The sequence below is a fragment of the Furipterus horrens genome, unplaced genomic scaffold, assembly GCF_987537825.1.
Source record: "Furipterus horrens unplaced genomic scaffold, mFurHor1.1.pri manual_scaffold_10, whole genome shotgun sequence".
NCBI lineage: Eukaryota > Metazoa > Chordata > Mammalia > Chiroptera > Furipteridae > Furipterus > Furipterus horrens.
The window spans coordinates 49,478,655-49,485,176 of NW_028327180.1; the positions used below are offsets into that span (position 1 = coordinate 49,478,655).

Here is a 6,522-nt window from a genome sequence, read left to right on the forward strand (position 1 = left end):
ATCTAGTAAGGGTCCCCTGTGCCCTGGGGTCCTCTTATTCTGGTCATCTCTAGCATGAATGGAACGGGGACAGTCATACTCTGCCCTGTGATATTCTCCTTAACTGGATGGTAAGAGTCACCTGGATGAAGACTGAAGGTAGCCTTGAAGTGAAAGCAATGTCACAGAAGGCCGCTGGCAGTTGAGAATGGGAGAAGCAGGTGGGGGAGGGGCGAGGTGGGGGCGATGGAGAGGTTGTCTTCTCTGATTGCTTTGCTCCCCTTTGGTTTCCTTCTCTCTCCTCTCTTTTTTCTCTCCCCTTTGATTTCTTTCTCTCTCCTCTCTTTCTTATCTCCTCTTCCCTTCCCTCCCCTCTGCTCCCCAGTTTTTGAAGAGGAGTTTGTGGAAGGAACTTTAGTAGGTTCCTAAGCCTCAGCAGTTACAAATGGCAGAGATTGTGTGGAAGGCTGAGCAGAGGAGGCTTGGGAGTCATTAGGCCAAGGTCTCTGCTTCTGGCTTTGCCCCTGGCAGGTTGTGTGGTCCTGGGCAGCTGGACCTCCGCTGGCTCACCCAGACTTAGACTGGGCAGTGTTCAGAGCCCCTTGCAGTGCTAACACTTCAGGACCATTCCCTGGCTGTGCCACTCAAGCCTCAAGATTTGGTGCCTCCTGAGCCTCCTTAAGTGACTGCTTGTTATCACAGCAAGGAGGGTGGGGACAGGAAAGGGGCAGAGCTGACTGTATGGCCAGGCCAGCCTTCCCAGCTGGAAAACGGAGGGTAGGGTGGAGTGGTAAGGGAGGGGAGGCGGGCAGTACTGAAGTACAGGGCTGCTGGTTTCCTCATTATTGTATACTTTTCCCAGGTGTAAAAATCTTTATTGTTACTATTATTATTGGAGCACACACGTATATGATGTTAAAAGAAATTCAGTGGGACAAGAGAACTTCCCCATCACCATCTTCACGATGAGGCATATGCTCCCGAAGTTTCTGAAAGCTTTGATGAGTGGAATGTTGATTCTCACTTTGGTTTTCTGGCTCATGGACTGCTGATGTGCTGACCACCAGGACTGTCATAGCAAAGGAGAGAAGAAAGCAGCTTCCTCCTCTGAGGGAGGGCAGAGAGGGAGGTTGTCCCCAGCTGCAAGCGCAGTTCTGTCTTTTGTCTCCTGGTGCAGTTTATGTGTAAATTTCAAACTGAAGGAACTTCAGCCCCTGTGATAGTTAATTTCATGTGTCAACTTGATGGGGTGAAGGCATGCCCAGATAACTGGGAATACATCATTTCTGGGTGCACCTGAAAGAGACTGGCGTTTGAATCAGTAAACTGAGTAAGAAGGTGGCCCTCCCAATGAGGGTGTGCCTCACCTAATCTGCCGAGTGCCTGCGGAGAACAAAACCCTGGAGGAAGTGAAAATCTCTCTTTGCTGTAGCTGAGACATTGATGGTCTCCTGCCCTTGGACATCAGTGCTCCTGGTTCTCAGGCCTTCGGACTTGGACTGAGTTACATCACTAGCTTTCCTGGTTTTCCAGCTTACAGATGGCAGAGTGCAGGACTTCTTGGTCTCCATAATCATGTGAGCCAGTTTGTGCAGTGTCTCATATATATGGATGCACACACATATGTATTTCCTATATAAATCTCATACATATAATGTACATATATATACACATACATTTCCTATTGGTTCTGTTTCCTGGGGAACCCTGATTCACACAGACCTGTTGGTACATTTTCACCAAAGCATGTTCAAAAGGCTAAGAACCTTCAAAAGCAAGCCTAAAAGCAGTCTGATGTCAGAACAAAGGGCAGAATCTCCAGGGATTGATGTTGCCTTCTTTCTTTTAAGAAACTTAAACATTACAAACACATGCCTCTTATTGTGAAGAAATTTGAAAAAAGACACATCTATAGAGAAAAAATAATAGTGTTCCTTTATTTTAAAACGTACTCCATGTTTTATCAAAGATATTTACACTTACAACACACATATTTAAAAAGCCTTTTGGTTGGCTTAATGTTTGCCATTTGGAGATAGCCTGAGGTGACATGTCATCTCTTACATCGCCAACATGTGAAGCCACATTTGTTCAGCCAGGCTCTAGGAACACGAGGATGAATATAATCTGGGCTCATGCTTTGAAAGTTCTCATGGTGTGTTAGGAGAATGGCCCCTCCTAAATAGTTATAGTCCAGTATGGTGCATGTTAAAATTTAGAAATATACTAAGAAACTTTGCAACAGAGAAGTATTGTATAGATGTGAATTGGGCGAATTTTGAGGCCATAGAAGTAATTCAGAACATCTTTCTGCTCAGATGTTACTCCAGATATATGCTATTTATCCCCGTTATGAGAGAGCTTCAAGGATACTTGTGGGTGGATCTATGGAGAGGGAGCTCCAACTTGTACTTTCCACTGCTTGAGGCAGAGGTGGAGGTGGTGTTGTCTCTGCAGAAGCCCTGCTTTGCTGGCCCTCCAACTCCCAAGCCTGCAGCCCTTCCACATGTCTGGGTGGGAGCACGTGTGTCTTACAGTGTAGGGCAGTGATCCTGGCTTTACTTATGGTACATGTCAGCCTGCAAGCCTTGTGATTTTACCAAGCTGGCATAGACTCTGGTTATATGCAGACTTCTTCCCTGTAAATCCCCAGATGTGTGTAGGGGATCAGCTCTAGGTCAACCCCACTCATGCTAGAGGAGAAGGGTGGGTGGGTGGGTGGATAAGCACATTGTCACACCTACAGGCAAGTGCATTTGCTGTGATGCCAACTTCAACACTGCCTTAGGCTAACCGGACACAGACCCGAGACAGAGAAACACTTGGAGAGGGCTTCTTACAGAGTGCTCTTAGGAAACACAGCTGTGAGAAAATGAGACCACGGAAGAGGCAGCAGGAGAAACTGCTCAGCAACGATGTTGCCCCTGAGGTTTCTCCCACAGAAAGCTCTGGAGCAGGGACAGACCTTCAGAGTTGTCCCAGACTGAGGCAAGCATGTGGCGGCTGTGTATTCGCATCAGCTGGTCACTGGCTGGCTACCAGCTACTTCCTGGGAGGAAGAATAACCTTGGATAAACCAGTTCCCTTCAGCCAAGGACAATTCCCAGTGAGGGATGCAGCTCTGAACTGTCAGCAGCAATATCCTCAGCATCAGCGGGCTGGGTGTTCAGAGCAAAGGGGACCTGGAGAGACAACAACCGTGTCTACTACAGTCCACTCTTTCTGCCTCTCAGATCTACTTACTTCTTATGTCTCATCTAGAAACAGTCCTTCAGGATTCATATTGGTCTCATTTTCTAAGAATTTACAGGCAAAGGATTAGTGGAGAGATTATACCTCCTATTGCAACATCTGATCCCCTCTCTCTCTCTCTCTCAGGAGTGATGACAGCTTAGTTAGCACATAGCAGACAGGCCAATGGGTGAGTTGACAGGCCAATGGTCAGATGTTTGGACAGGCAGCAGAGGACATGTGGGCAAGCAGGTTTCAATCAGACAGCTGGGCAGGCAGCAAGCAGGGGGGATAAAGTTGGTGGCTGCCCTGGGAGGGGTGTGGCATCCTTCCAGCCGCTGCCCGCTGGGACCTGGGTCTGTGGCTTAGAACCTGGCTTAGCACTCAGAATCCACCACATGGAAAGCTGGCCTGCCTGAGCCAGACATCAATGAAAAGCAAAGGTGGGCCTCCTTTTGTAGCTTGATCTCCTTTAGGGCAAATATGGAAGTTGTGTCAGGAAGTTTGTGGATCCGCTCCCCTAGACTGAGGAAGAACAGGTGTTTCATGGCATCCTCTGCAGAGAGTCGATTGCGACCTTCAAACTGCAGCAGCTTGGCGAGGAGATCAGCCCCCTTGCTATCAAGTCGGGGCGCGTGGTTCCAGAGGGCCTTGGCAGGGTACCTGGGGTAGTTGCAGGCCCTGAACACTTCGTTGGACAGGATGCCCAGCCATGTCTCCTCTGTCGGGGTTCCCAAGACGCGGAAGATGACATGCAGCTGCTCCTCCACTGTGGAGCCTGGGAAGAGGGTCCAGCCAGTGGCCATCTCATAGAAAATGCAGCCCACACCCCACATGTCACTCTGGGTGGAGCAGTGTGAGGACCCGAGCAGGAGGTCGGGGGGCCGGTACCACAGTGTCACCACCTCGTGGGAGTAGGTCTTCATGAGAATTGACTTGGTCCGGGCCAGCCCAAAGTCAGCCAGCTTGAGCTCTCCTCTCCTGTTTATGAGTAAGTTCTGTGGGTTGAGGTCTCGATGTAGCACCTGCTTCCGGTGACAGTAGGCCAGGCCACGGAGCAGCTGGAACAGGAACAGTTTCACATTGTGCTTGTTGATGACGTCCCCATGGTCGTTCAGGTACCGCCGCAGGTCCTTGTCCAGGTACTCAAAGACCAGGGTGAGCAAGCTCTCCGTGTGGATAATGTCGAGGAGCATGACAATGTTGGCATGTTTGAGGCCCTTGAGCAGCGACATTTCCCAGATGGTGGTGCAGGGTAGCCCCTCTTGCTGCTCCGGTCTAATCTCCTTGAGTGCCACAAGGTCGTTTGTGCGCTTGCTTTTGCCTTTGTAGACGGTGGCTTGGGTACCCTCACCCAGCTTGTCCAGCTTGATGTAGGTCTCCAGTTTCCCAAAGGCAATCTCAGACAGGCTGACATGGTGGGGGAGGTGGCTGAGCGGCAGGTCGAAGATGGGACTATTGAGGGTCAACTTCTCAAGGTAGCCCTGGGGCAGCGGGGGGGCAGCTGGCAGTGACAGGTGCTTGTCCTCAGTGATCGGCCCTGGGGGATGGTTGCGCATGCGCACCCTCTCTGGCAACGGCACCTCATCGGAGGACGTGGCGGAAACCTGGTCACTTACCCCGTCAGACCTCATCTTCAACTCCTTGTGTACAATCTCTGGTGCAGAGCTGAGTGGTCTGGGTCCAGAGTGAGGTTCCCCGGGGGCTGTATGGGTGGAGGCCTCTCCAAGGTCACTGCCATCATGACTCTCACCTGGGCTCTTCTTTTCAGCGGCACTGTTGGTCTTGTCTGCACCTTGGCCCCCTCTGAGTGTCATTGACAGGGCCCCTTTGACCTTCTTCATCCTATCCATGGCTATGGCTAGCACTGGAAGATCAGCTCCTCCAGGGCAGATTTCTGACGGTTTAGCTAACAGCTATCTCCCGAGGACCTGGAACTGTAACGGTGGGGGCGCGCGCGCGCAGCCATATGCGGCGCGGGGTTGAGGCCGAGCGACCTCCTCCTTCTTCAGTGTCCCGCAGGCCCGGTCCCAGTCCTCTCGGCAGTGGCTGCTGGGCCAGGCCGCCGGCCAAGGAGGAGGAGGCAGCGGTTCCGCTCAGCGGGCCGTGAGCTTGGCTGCGGCCGGCGATTTCCCCAGGGCTCTCGAAGCTGTGGGTTCGCATTGCAGAGTTCGTGGCAGCCCGCGGGCTCGGAGCCGCCTGCTCGGGGAGTCGCACCGCTCTCCCGGCCGAACAGCATAGACCCAACCCCCAAGCGCGCTGCCTGCAGCGGCTGATCTTGAAACCATAACTGATAGTCAGCATCCTCGATATTCTTCACCTTTGCCTGATGCTTTTACTAGTCTAAGTGATGTTTCTGGTGGGGTTAACCAGACACTTATCCCTCAGGGGTCTGAGCCCTTGGTTATCAGGTTCTTCTTAGGACATGGCTACTCTGCTAATTAACTATTAAAACAAGACATATGAGCACTAAGAGGTACCCCAGTGGATAAATTTAGTGCTAAGAGATTCTTTTCTGCCTCTGGTGTCTAGCAGCAGCCCCATCTTCCCTTGTAGGATTCCTTTCCATGTCCGTTGGCCTCCTGGTAAGAGGAGTCCAGTGACTGTTAGTAGTTGCAACTTCAAGTTTAATGGACTCTTATGGAGACCCCACTCAAAGTGTTCCTCCTGTGGAACCAGAACATCTAAGCCCGCAGAACCTAAGGTTGTGGGGCTGGAAGCATAAATCCCCAAGTGGGATATGGCTTGATGGTAAGTGGGCCCACTCTTCCTTCCACCCTTTAGTTTTCTGACTCATTTGTTCCATCTCTAGGGGGCACGGTAACACCCAGTGGTCATTCATTTAGGATCCACAGTGTGTCCAGACAAGGATATTGTCTTCAAGTTCACATCTCAGTTTCTTTTGTAATCCCTGAGGGTGCAGTAGGGGAAGGACCAGTGGATTCCGTGGTCAAAGGCCCACTGCCACTACTGCACTTTTTTGTTGTTGTTGTTGTTGTAAAGTGAGCCCCTTAGCTTAAGACCATACTGGTTAGGATTTTATGTCAGCTGAAGATATTCTCTTTAATTCTCAGACAGCCAAAGCCCTATAGGTAGACAAGACACGCTCATACTGGATAAGTTTATATTAGTCAAATTGAATCATTACCCCTTTCAGGGTGAAAGGAGTCGAGAGTTACCACCAAGGGCTTAATCCATCTCCTCAAGATGGTGTCAAATATGAGGCTCAGTTTTGACTTCTATGGCTAGTAGGTTGGATATTCAGTAGTACCAGGAGCTACACCAGCTTTGGTGATGGGAGCACCTCTCGTT

At 50.7% G+C, this 6,522-nt stretch overlaps 1 pseudogene; it reads right to left on the reverse strand.

The window, feature by feature from the left end:
• Nucleotides 1-3,587: 3,587 nt before the first annotated feature.
• LOC150000174 (cyclin-dependent kinase 16 pseudogene) lies at nucleotides 3,588-5,105 on the reverse strand (annotated as a pseudogene).
• Between the last annotated feature and the right edge of the window lie 1,417 nt (nucleotides 5,106-6,522).